Source organism: Meleagris gallopavo, chromosome 2 (assembly GCF_000146605.3).
Source record: "Meleagris gallopavo isolate NT-WF06-2002-E0010 breed Aviagen turkey brand Nicholas breeding stock chromosome 2, Turkey_5.1, whole genome shotgun sequence".
Classification (NCBI taxonomy): domain Eukaryota; kingdom Metazoa; phylum Chordata; class Aves; order Galliformes; family Phasianidae; genus Meleagris; species Meleagris gallopavo.
In genome coordinates this window covers 45330300-45344173 of record NC_015012.2, presented here as the reverse complement: position 1 = coordinate 45344173, position 13874 = coordinate 45330300, and positions in this window count along the sequence as shown.

Here is a 13874-nt window from a genome sequence, read left to right as displayed (position 1 = left end):
TGCGTGTGTGTGGTCTTTTTATTTTAAAGGAATAAAAATAATTGGGCTGGGAAACATCTCACAATCTCATAAAATGCCTCTGCATTATACTGAACATTTTCTTCTGCATTCTGTCTGTTGTTATAGGATATTTCACATAGGAAAGCTTTGGGAAATGTAAAGCATGATTGCAGTATGTGTGCTGTTGAGAGGCAGTGTATTTAAGCAAGGAGAGTCATACCGTGATTCATCTGACCTATTTCTAATCCTGTTCATGTCTCATTTTGTCACCTTGGGCCAAACTTCTGTCTGCTCCTCAGGCACTCGTCTGTTATACAGGAACAGAAATCTGAGCTACTTTGGGGCATTATGAAGCTTAATCAATATCTGTAGAATTCTGTGAGGTGCTCAAAGAAAACTTGTTACCAACATTGACAGTTTCTCCCAGAGTACATATACCCTACCAACAAAAACCTTCTGTAAGCCTTATCCTGAGGCAGGGATTTGAGATCATAGGCTACGCATTTTGTTTAATTTACTGTGCTCTGCTTGCTATCAACTGTGTGCATGAGCAGTCGCTATCTGATTTTATCCATTCATGTGAATTTGCAAGCAAATAGAAAGATGTGAAGAAAGTATGGGCTGATGCTGACCCTCAGGGCTCCTCTGGGCAGCCTTCTTTGCTCAGGCTGGGATTTCTGGTTGTTTCCTGAGCTGCTGAAAACCCACTATAAGTAATTTCTCTGTTACTCGTTTAGTGCAAGAGAGCAGTGTGAGGTGAAAGAATCTTCAGATTAGGATGTTGTCACTGTTTGCAGAATCCCACTCTAGGTGCAAGATATAAAGGGGAGAAGAAGAAGCAGGAGAAAGCCCTCCAGGTTAGGGATGTTTTGTGCCATGAGCTTATTCACCAGCCATATCAAACCAGTTACAAGGTAGGCCACTGGGGTGGCTGAACAGGTTTATTATTCAATAATTCTCCTTTGCTAAGCCTCCCAGTGTGTGTGTGTGTGTATATATATATATAAAGCAATGCTTCTAGATACTTGTCACTAATAATATTATTCAAGCTTTTGAAAAGTTGCTTTCCATTGGTACTGGTGTGGAACATACATTAAAGGGAGATATTTGCTTATCTTTAAATTTCCTTTGCTGAATAAATGTTTTCGCATGTAGAGGCATACAGGCAGATGTTTAAATCTATATAAATATATTTCTCTATTTATTGTGATATTGGACATGAAATTTACCAATATTTCAATGCCTGTCAAAAGAAAGCAGATTCATTTTGATAAAATTGTTAGGTGATGACTTAGTTTGAAAAACATTTCCCAGATGTGAAATGCTTGTATTTCACCACAATTTCTAGAAAGCCTATGATTTCCTCAAATTTTGGATATAAGTTTACAGGATTTACAGAAAATGACGATTCCTTGCTCAGGGCTTACATAGCTTCCTCCAATGATGCCAGTGTGACAAAACAGGTTACTTACTTAAACAAGCTTACTTAAATGTGCTTTGAAATATATAGAATCTGTATATTTTGATTAGTAGTTAATTGTCTCCTAGCAGAAGTTTATTGTTACACAGATGCCAAATAGTAGGTATTTTTCCTCGCTTATTACAAATGCTCTAAATTTGACCCCTTTTAACTAAAGTAGAAGTGCAAAATCCCTCAAACTGCTGCCACCTACCGCTGAATTTCTGCGGGAAACATCAGCAGAGTGCATTTTGTGTCCACTGAGTGCTTACCAGGAATGGCAGCTGCAAGTTCTCTGTCCCTTTCTGATGCTGGTGAACTTTCAGCTCTCTTTACCAAAGTTTCTGCCTAGAAACATGAGTGGCACTGACAGGAACAACTGCTGAGCTTTTTGAGGAGGCTCTCCCAGCTCCTACCAGTGCTAATTTATAGCCTGCTTCCTCTGAAATTCTTCTTCTGCATCTGCAGTCTGCCAAAATCTCTTACAGTTATCCACACTGTCAACCACCATTTCTGCAGACATGGAAAGTGTACTCTATCCCTACATTTTCCGTCCAAGTTGAGTAAATTCTTCTCATTGGGATCAACGGTCTTGTTTCAGACCCTCAAATTTCTAGTCGTTTTACTTCTTTTAGTCATTTCACACTATCTAACTTTCTGCAGCATTGGTCTATTCATCTGAAAGAGTTTATCCCAGTTACATGGCTCCTCCATCTAAGATAGGGAGGGAAATCCTTCTTGGAAAAAGGTTGTGCAAGGTGCGGGGAAAAAAATCTGATGTTTGCATTTTCCTCTTTTTTTTTTTTTTTTTAAAGGTACACTGACATATTTCAAATCTAAAGTATTTTGCTTCAGTCATGCCAGGATTTATGCAATATTCTCCCATGCTTTCTCATCTCTGTCAGCAAACTCCAGGCTGAGGAGGTATATCTCAAAAGGTGGATCTACACATGCAGGTAAATTACATTAAAGACATAATGTACAATTCTTTTAATTAAACAGTTATTTCAGCTGCCAGTCTGATAACACAACTTGATTGTTGTCAGTAATTCTAGTGATATTTCTTTGGATTTATAGTGTACTTCATGTAGGTGCTTTATTACTTATCCAACAGATCTATACCCAGGAGAACTGAAATGAGAGGATTTGGAAAGATGAAAAGATAAGGCAGAAACATATAAATGTGGGATTTAGAGTTCTGTCCAATGAAAATATCAATTGTCACGAACAAATTATTTTAAAGATTATGAGACAATTCAAGCTTTTACTTCATTTTTCTTGCAGCACCACTATTACTGCTTCTTTCTTGAACTGAACAACTGCATCCTTTTTTTCACATTATACATTTCCTTCAACTTTGCATCCTTTGTAGAAGTATAGCAAGTGGAAAGGAGTATAGAAATTCTGAAAAGTAGGGAAGTATCTTGTAGAGCCAAGTAGAAATGAACAACAAGAAAAGAAATATCTGAAGAAGGAGCATTACATCTACAAAAGAGCCAATAGACTAAATGACCTGATTTTGGCACCTGGCAAGTTGCTAGCAAGATGACAATTTCACTTCTTACTACAGCAACTTCAATGTGGGATAAGCAAATTTGGATCTCCTGCCCCATTACATCTCCAGATGAACAATCTTTTTCTTAAGATGCTATGAATGTGTTCATCCTGCTGCCCATAACGTGCTCAGACTGCTCATCTCACTGGCACTTTGTTGTCTGCTTTCCAGACCCTCATCATTTGTTTTCCTGTCATCTGAAATCTGTTCACATGATAGGGGAACTTGCAAAAATAGGTACATGGCTATATACTGTTGCTGAAGTGCCTTCACAAAATGCAGGTTTTGGTGTCACTAGTCACTGAAGGAGGTGTATAGTGGGGCTCTAAAGGTGATGGGCATTTGCTTCAGAATTGCACTGATCTAAACTGAAATGCTAACAAAATGAGAACACTGACTGAATGCAAGCTTGTTGAAGACAGAGACTTTCAGACTGTCCACCCTACCAAGGAGCAAAAAGCAATAATCACAGAATGATAGAATCACAGAGCAGTTTTGGCTGGAAAAACCATTTTAGTTTTGACCTTTAAAGATTATCTAGGCCAACTCCCTGCCACGTGGGAAGCTATTCAGTAGATTAGGTTGCTCAAAGCCTAACTTCGAACACACTGGACAGCCTCTTCCAGTCTCACCACAGAGACTTGTAAATCACGCAGACCACATTTGGTATACATATTGGTTAGTTATTCTGTTTTTAATTCTCCTCTCATTTCTGCAATGGAGATGTAAACAACTCTCTAAAATAACTTATTTTCAGTCTTACTTTCTACTAAGCTCATCTTTGTGCTCCTAAGTATGTGTAGAGAAAGACGGAATTCTTCAAACTATGCTTGTTGTGCTGCAGAGGCTTTACAGTAAAAGCCATTGTCAGTTGACTGACTGTATGAGAACTTTCAAGTAACATGGGATGGTAGTAGCAAATTCTGTTTAATGCCTCAACTTTTGGAGCAAAACTGGCTACAGAACTTTTTGACAGTCAAATGTTGCCTGCTAAATTGCAATATCTGTATACATTTTTAAGAGCTAGTGGTGAGACACATAAATGCTGAAGTTATGATGTTTTTCCCTTTTGATGTATTTGATGTCTATGATTCTATAATGCAGTCATTTTTCTCTTTCTTCTTTTCCTGTGGAGTTCAAGGGAAACTGGACTTCAAATTCTTTAGTTCTCTACAAAGCTATGTAAGGGATGATGTCCTACATATCAGCTCAAACAAATTGCATGGGATACATTTTCTTGTGGAAGGTTTTAGTTCTGCTGGAATTTTGATTGCTGTTGAGAGATATTTGTAGTACTTCCCCTCTTTACTATTAAAATTCATCCAACCTGCTCGTCCACACACGTGGTGAAAAACATTTGACATTTAAATCAACAGACCAAGTAGCTATTAACCTCATAATAAGGGAGCAATTGTTACAGCACTTGCAGCATCCCACTGCTGGAGCCCATCAAAGGAAAAGTCTTTAGTACTCAGATCATAGGCCAGAGAGTTGCTGGTGAATGCCCATGCGTTTGCCTGACATCTGAATCCAATTACAGTCCTGTAAGAGCTGCCCAAAGAGAGACATACCTCATAAATTATACATGCAGATTGGGATCCAGCAACATCATGTGAGATCCCGTATTGCAAGCCATAGTTTTCTGAAGCTGTCAGCAGCTTTTCAGTTCAGCACAGCAGCAATCTAATTAAAATGGCCATCAAAGCAGAGCCGAACTGCATTAAATGGCTCCTATTAACGTCATATTTAATTTAGTGGTTTAGTGTTGAAGATGTTCATTACTGTCCTTTGCTAGGTTTGGAACTTTTGGACAGCAATATTTACATATCAAGAAATATAAACACAAGACTGTTTACATATCTGGGTAACTCTTCTCACTCCCGACTTGATGTGTTGCTTTTGTGTTGCCTGCTATTCTTCAGCTACTCCTGCAGAGCATTCTGAGAAGCTATGAAGGGGTGGGAGAATTACAACGAGGGAAAATGGCAACAGTTTGCATCCTTAATTTTTCTCTCTCTCCTCTTCTACACTTTTTTTTTTTTTTTTTTGTCTTACTGCACAGATCAGTCCAATCTCTTCTATTTTATAGGCATAATGGGACGTCTGGATCTTACCATTGACCATCAATGTTCTGGCTGCTGTGGACTAAAATTAAGAAAAGTTGAATTGCAGTATTTGATAGAAACAGCCTGCTACTTCTAGAGGTCAGATGAGATACAGAGGGATGTGCTCACATTTGGGCATAGCAGATTTACTTTGCCATTCTCAGAGCTGTTCCTCTTAGTGGAATAGTAGGGAAAGAATGGAACCTGTCACTAAACTCCAAACATATATGGAAGAATTTAAAAAAAAAAAAAGATATTTGAAAAGAGTATCATTATCTTTTTTCCCCCCTTTTCGGATGACCGTATCTTTACTGGAAAGCTTAGATAACAATTTTGTGATATGGACAATTCCGAGACAAATTTGCAAAAACATCTCTGCTGAATACTTTAAAGGAAGTAACTTCTTCCTTAAAAAAAAAAAAAAATCACTAGCATAGGAATATTTTGTGCCTTCAGTGATCCAGAAAAATGTCAGATACTGCATCAGACTGACACCCAAGAAAAAAAAATATTTTGGACAGAAAACCCCCAAATTTATTTTCATTGTCCATGAAAATGACAGATTTATTTCACTTGTCTAAATTTAGTCCTCACCTAACACAGTGTTAATCAAACTGCCACCAGAAGGACTTCAATAAATTGGAAGAATCCCAATTATGAAGAAGTGCAACAACAGAATTTTTTTACAGAGGCTTGATGGGAGATTTTAATGTAACTATGCACCAAGAAATCAGTAACTAGATGGAAATCAGACAAAGTGTTTGTGGAGTACAAAGCAGCATATAACAGGAAGAATAAGTTAAATAATGCCCGTCTAAAATGAATTAGATGTTAGATGAAGCTTAGTGAAGACTCAAATGAATGTTAGAACGTAATTTTTCACAGTTTCAGGATATTAGAATGCCAGAGTGTGTTACTCTAGAAAAATCACCCAGAGCAAGTCTCATCTCATTATTTCAACTAGGACTAGGAAAAAATATGTCTTTCAAAAACTTCATATGTTTCTCTGGAAGGGAGGGAGCCTTCAATGTTGAGAAAATGAAATGTTTTTTCATGATTGGGATTATATGGAATTAGTAGTTCACTGAGACTGTTTATTAAATGAAACAGACATGTGCTTAACTCAGATGTAGTTCCGTGTAATATCCTAGCACAACCAGTCAACCTTGTAATAAGTGCAGCCTGCCTTTCCAGAACATTGAGTTTAAATGTGAACAACCCTTGGACATTTTGGCTGTGTCTATACCAGTAATTGAAACAGGAATGTTCCTAGAGGCTGTCATTCCATCATTTGCACTGTAAAACTGTTATAATGGTTCCTGATGTGTTTTAGGTCCAAAGTCCAAATATTGCTCTTTCTGGGGAGGAGTGTGGGGGGAGAAAGGGAAGGAGGGGGCGGAAGGAGCAGACAACCCTTAAATTTTCTGTGGAAGTGTGTCAGTTCAGTGGAACCATTAGCAAATATTTTGCTAGTAAAAAAAAAAAATTGTTGCTTTCTGGCTGACTGGGTTTTACTGAAAGTGTTTTGTTTTTACTTCTTCTTCAAGCTGTTTCAACACACTTAGGTTAGAGGAAAGGAAGGTCGTCTTGTTGTTTCTGTTGAGTGTGTTCTTAGTAAGTTTCTTTCAGGATTCTGCAACCAAATGAAATGAGAAACCAAAGGTGATTTTTCTCTTCTTCCAAATATCCGGTTTGACTCCCCTTCTGTATACAGTTTGGGTCATTGGCTTGTTTGTTTGCTTTTAATTTATTAATTTTAATTCTACTCAGGAAGACTGTTGTTTTCCTGTCTGTGATCACCAACAACCTCAGTGAAATATCAATACCTTAAAAGAGAGCAAAGTGAATATGGGCCTCTTTTCTCTTCACAGTTTATTGGCGTCATGCTGTTTTTCAGTTTGATTCTCTGTTCGTCTTGTCATCTTTGGACGTGTTTGTCAAACACATGCTTTCTGTAGAAATTCTCTAAAATACATCAGAGTTCAGTTGATGCTGTCCTTTTGAGGTTTTCTGTATATTTTTTCCTCTGTTTATTTATTTATTTTTAATATTCTCTAGAGAAATAATCAGGCTTTGGTCAACTGTAGTGGAAGAAGTGGTCTTTAATGGCATCCCACTGCAATAGATCTAGCAGGGAAATTTTTTTTTTTTGGTTCAGGAAAAGGTCCAAATTGGATGGCAAGTAAGAACATATAAGTGGTAGAATTAAACTATTCCCAGTGATTATCCTGCTGCAAAAACATTTCCAGGACATGCTGGCATAATCGTATTACTACTTGTAGTGGCAGTGAACTTATAGTAATGAGGTTGAACTGTTGTCAGATCCTATCCCCAAGAAGGTTAGGGATGATGTTTCTCACTTCAGGTGGGTGGGCAGCAGGATTAGTGAATGAGTGCAACAAGACACAGGAATTTCAGTGATCCATTTTTCTGTTATTTTATTTCATTCAGTAGTAGGGAAATACCAAGTTCCAAACAACATCTTATTTAGCTTTCCTTAGCTCTCCACAAGACAAATGCTTCCCTAGTTGATTTATTCCATACTCTTAATGTAATTTTATTAAAGTTACCTTGAATCCAGTGACTCCAGCATTGATAAATCTGACACTTCTCTGCCCTTTGATGACTTTCTTAGACGTATTACTGAGATAAATGTAGTAAATGTGTTAAAAAAAACCAAGCACCTTTAAGAGAAGAGAAAGAAAGCACTGAAATCTGCTGAAATACTATGTGTTTAGGTGAACACTGAAAGAAAACAGTAAAGCGAAAATGTTATTCAGAGTTATATTGTTATAGCACAACAAAGAATTAAATGGCAGTAATCAGAATATTATGCTCTGTGAGCTGAAGCCATTGGGCTGCAATGGAAACAAGGGAAATGTGCCTCTGCTCCTCCCAGTTCATGCTTACTAGGATTATTTTGCATTGTTTCTTACAAACTTTCTTTGAGGCTTTCTGAATACTTTATAAACTATAAACACAAATCAAGCTTCATAAGGGAGCTCTGTAGACATATATGTAATCTAAATGTTTTCTTTATGTCTGTTGGAGCAAATCTCACAAAAGCAGGTCTTTCAGCACGAGAATTTAACACTTCACTACCTGTGCAAAGGACCTAGCCCCGGCAGGTCACAGCTCTCAAAGCTCTCAGTGGCAGCAGAAGATATCGGACTCCTGAGAGTACAGTTAGATGTGCATTTGACAGCGCATAATCTGTTCTTCTGCTATGACAGTTCAATGGACTGTTAAATCTGCTATGCTTATACATTCTTTTGTGGTCACTTAAGTTTGAGATGAATCCAAATAGTCTGATACTCAGCTGAAAAAAGTTCTACCTCTCTTGAGCATTTCCTTCCCTGAAATGAATCAAGAAAATTATCTACAGCCAACCTTGATGAACTATTTAAAAAGTGTACATTTGAACTGTGATATTCGCATTCATTGGTTTTATAGTCCCACCTAATTTACCTCAGATTGTTGAGTCAGGATTTTCACCAGAGCATTGTCAGTTACTTCAGCCACTGTCCAAGGGCTGTGATGTAATTAAGTATTAAGGCCCAAATTGCTAGCATCAGAATACTAGTGGAGCATGTCTGAGACTGACAGTGTGACACAAAACCTAATAATGTGCATCCAGATATGCCTTATTGATGTCACATACCTGGTAAACATCTTGACGATCTTTTTCCCTGTGAACTTAGTTAGTTGAAGAAAATACGTACAGATAATTAGACTTTGTTGTCACACGCACACAGTTTAAAAAGTTTACCATTCAGGTTGCCCAGATTTTCACGTACCACCAACACATGCTTTAGAAACTGGTGACCATAGGAGATGATGATCAGAAACCCTCACACCAGTTTCCATTTTGAGAGAACCCAAGGCCCAGTTAACTCATGCTGTGGAGCTCCTCACATGGTGTAACCAGTGCACCACCAGGGGCAAAACCCAGCACTCCCAGAGTGTATCTTGCCAATTCCAATAGTCTAAAGCTGCTTGAAATTGGAGTAATTATGTGTAATTAGATACTGCTTTTCTAAAAGTAATTATGGTATTTCATACGTGAAAAAGTTTTAATGAATGTCTCCCATATCATTAGTAAATTTCCAGCCTACTGGATTTATGCACTGCTGGAAACTTCTGTGTAATTTTACATCTATTTTTTTCTGTAATTATTATAATTACAAATTATTTTCTGCTTTATAATTATTATGGGACAATTTTCCATTTGATTTAAAAATAAATATGATTAATTACATAATTCCTCATTTTACCATATAGTAAAATATTGTTCTTTCTTAATACGGGTTGGAAACATCTGAGATAACTTGTTTGTTTAATGTACAACTAACAAAATATTTTGGTTTTGCTTGATTTAACTATTAAAAAGAAAACAACATCAAATCTTCTTGTTCTGTAGAATAATCTTCAAAATTAATGATCTGTTGTAGTGAGGAAGAGAGCTTGAGCAAGAACAGAAGGCAGTTTCCAGGAAGCAGGGACTGTAAAAGAGCAAGCAGACTGATAAACAGGAAAGACTTGGTGCTTGGATTTATTGAGTGGTTTATGTTTTTTTCTTTGCTGCGTGGAAGTAAACATTGAACAACAATTTTTGGAACATCCCAGGTTGCTCCCTAAAGAGTTTAATGGTGTTGTGCATCTCTTTCTCTTGTAGACCACTGTCAATGATGGTATTTTTTGATTTAGTAATGTTCCAGTTACATCTGATTTAAGTCTAAAAAAAACCACAACAAACATTTGGTTGAGGAGAACTAGTGAAACTGGGGGAGAAAGCTTCTTTTGGCTGAAGACATGACACTTCTGTGGCTAGAATGCAAGCTTTGCAACTGCAGCCCAGGAGGAGAAGGCTTTGGGATAGGATTTTTCACTAGCCTCGTGGCTATGAGTCTCACGTGGAGGAGACAGGTTTTGCTGCTTGTTGACTATACATGTGTTTTGTATTGAACAGTTACAAGATCAGATAAACACATGAGAAAGGGCAGAAGAAAACAAAGGCACTGGCTGAAACATGGCAAAATGTGTCTTTTACGGAGAAGTAATTCAAGGGGTAATATTTAGAAAGGCAGCGTGTCTTCTCTTTTGTCTTTCACAGAGAAGTATCAGTATTAGAAAAACAAGGAGACTCTCTAAGGAGAGCAGAAAGGTGAACTACGAGGAGTGAGAATACAAACAGGAGAAACTGAAATGTAACCAGTTTCAAGAGAGCTATCTGATATCACTATGGAAAATGTTAGAGAGATCTTCATAGCCAGTCATTCATATGCTGGGAAACTAACAATTTTCATGAGGAAAATAGTCAGCTTAAGCTAACTTTTGAATAAATTATATGAATGTTGCATACGTTCTGCCTCTTAAAACAGTAGTCTTATGATGAAAGGAAAAATGTTAAATTAGTAACACAGTGGGAATATTTCCATTATAAATGCATTTTACTACAGCAAATTTGGAAATTATACAGAGTTTGAAAACTGACTTAATTCACAGGACAGTGAACACAGAATTTAATTTATGAATTAGGGTTTGCAACAATGACTTAAGTGAGAGACATTCTCAAGGGAGAATATGGTGAGGGAGCAGCAGCGCTTCAAAGTGTGTGAAGTGGTTTTGGAAAAGGGGAGGAAGGCAACAGGAGGGAGTGTAAGAAGAAAAGCAGGAAAGGAGGAGAAAGCAGAGCTGTTAGAAAAATGATCCTGAGTAACTAAGTAGGTTATCATGGTTATATGTGTATGTGTGGTAGGTTCTGTTGAGATAGGTCTGCACCTTGTTAATGTTGAGACATTGTGGCGTTTACTAGATGTTTCAGATTTGTTGTAATATCATTCAGAATTGCAGTCTTTGCCAGCCAGCTATTGGTCCAGGTAAATGTGTATCCCACAGTGTGCACTTCTTCTGAGATGAAGAGTGAAATGGTAGCTTTCCATGAGGGCAATGGAGACATTTCCTTGGCACTATGGTGACTGAAATAGGGAATCCTCTGCTGAGTGACTACAGCTCCCAGTACGTAGGTGGTGGTGTAGCTGCAGTAATGAAAGCTTTAAAATTTCTTCCCAGTTTAGACAAAGGAAATAAAAATATAATTTGTTTATTTAATCTTCCCAGTGACACTTGAATGTCTGGAGTGCTTGAATCCTTTATTGATTCTGAAACAGAAGTGAGTTGCCACACTGACGTGCAGACAGGTGGGTGTTTTGCTTTTCTCACAATACATAAAATAGTCAAGAAAGTTAGACATCTTGCTCAGCATTTCTTAAGTTTTTGTATGAGTACTCTTCAGTACAAAAGTGACTGCTCAGCCTATTACTATATCATAGAAATGTGCTAATTTTCTTGTTTGGTATGGAATATGCACAGATATTTTTTTCCCCTCCTGCTTACACGTAAGCCTAAGTGACCATCTAGCCACGTATATGAGCAATGGACGATTAAAGTATACAGCTCTGGTAGCAAATGAACAGAACTAGCATGGCTATTTGTATTCATGAACATGTATGCCTGCAAGTGCATTGAGAAATCCATACTCAAAGAGCTGAAATGAATGCCTTATACTACTGTAGTCTCTATTAGTTGCAAAATCTCTGGATTGCAGAACCTGACAATGGAAGAGCCTTCATTTTGCTCTAAGTATCTCAGCTTTGATACTGAATAACTGCAACCTGAGTTATAGACATCTGCGTATTTTATCCTCGATTATCCCTTGGCCCTTATCTTCTCTGCTGCTATGTTAAGCACAGTGCTGAAATCATTGCAACAAAAAAATGATTAAAACCAACATTATATACATGCAGTACTGTTATCATCCCATGATAATTTCAGGCACTGCATAAATGTAGCATTTTAAGACTAACTACCAAGACTCTGGAAAATGCATCCCTTGTCAATCCTGAGCACCTGCTACTGCTGCCACTAAACTTTGTTAGAGATGGGCCTTGACTTCATACTGAAATTAGAGGCTTTTCCTACTGTATAGTGAATTGATGTGTTGAGCTAGATATATGGTCTCCACTTGTGTCTCAGAAGGAATTTTCAGGATAAAAAATAGAAGTGTGCGGGAATGGATAGCTGTCTGGAAGATGCTTCTGTCTCATTTTCTTAAGGGAAACACAAAAAAAATCTCTGAGCAATTTCCATTTAAAGCACAATGAAAGCAATTTGTAGTCAGGTGAAGAAGAATTTCAGAAGAAATTTCATAATTAATTAACCATAAAATATTATTTTTTTATTTTAAATGTATGTAATTTCAATAACACAATGCATTTGTGAATTGTGTTGTTTTTGTAACTAGTGTTACTAAGGTAGTTTAGCTGCAGGTGTGCCTATGTGATTTCACTATTTTATTCACCTACAAGAAGTGGAGAAGAGATCGCATAGTGAAAAATAGCAGTGGCATCTATCTGAATTTCTCCAATTTGTTAATGCTCCTGGTATGGCAAATGCCATTATTTTTTTCCCTATGGTGAAAGCTTTTAGGACATTTAAGGTCATCTAAGAAACTGTAAGGTATTTCATCTATATTAAACATTGGAGGTATAACTTCAGTTTTTATTCTTTTTCCCCATTACATTTGTTCAGTGTAGGCCTTTCTTCCCAATTTCAACCCTTCAGGACATCTCAGAATGAACTTGCTGGATCAAGGAGGGATTTTGCTGAAATTGAGATTTGGGGAATTTTTGAGATGCTCTAGGGTATTAAACCTACAGAGTAATTTAAGCAGTCACATCTTTGTTCTGAGGGCATGTTTACCATTGAATTGCTCTGAAGTATCATATTTTCACACAGCTATTGCCATACTAATTTTACAGACTTCTTATGAACTTTACCAGAAAATTCTTCCTACAAAATGTTCAGTGCTTCCTGTGGCTAAAAGGAGAATTAAAGAAGCAGACCTGATTCTAGAGGTGAAGTTTCATCAGGATGAGATCATATGTAGCTATGTGCCTTCTATTCAGGAACTGTTACTTTTATTCAGATTAGTAACAGAAAGGGCAGAGGTTTAGATGTTGTTTTGTTGTGGTTTTTTGTTTGTTTGTTTTTCTTTTTTTGTTTTTTAACTACAATTGAAGTTGTATGTTGAGTGCCCAACAATAAAAGCAGGAGTGGGGACAGAGATTAAGGATTAAATAAGTGGTTTTGGAGGACTGTGTAGAAGGAGAGACAGATTTGCTGTCCCATCCAGTCTGGCCTTTGGGGAATTACCCCTAGGGTAAGTTATCCATAACTTTTGTCTTGGAAACTATTTTGGAGGAGATGAAGGAAGGGTAGGCAAGCTGCTGATAAGCAACAGGACTGATTCAGGGGTCAATGCCTGAGTGCACTCTCTTGTTATCTTTTATTTAGGAGCAAGTCAGGATGCCCTAGAAATCAAATATACAGAGTATAAAAATAAAACTCTCAATCATGAGCATTCTTTCCAGTGCTGAAGGCTCCAACTAGCCCAACAAATAGAGCTTATTATGCTATAGGTTGCAAAGCCTGAACCTTGACTCCGGCTCTGAACTTCAACTACAGACTCTATGCAAACATGTTATGGTGAAAGTGTTTGGTACTAATCCTATATCTATTACCTATTTTCTATCTTTTCAGGATGTGCAGAACCATTCTGTAAATTGGATTGTTGAAGTTTTCTATTTTAGAATTCCTAAACTTAATTGTATCACTGGGACTGCTGTTATTACTTGGAGAAGATAAAACCTTATTATAAAACAGAATAGTCCCAATTTGTTTTTCTGATATATAT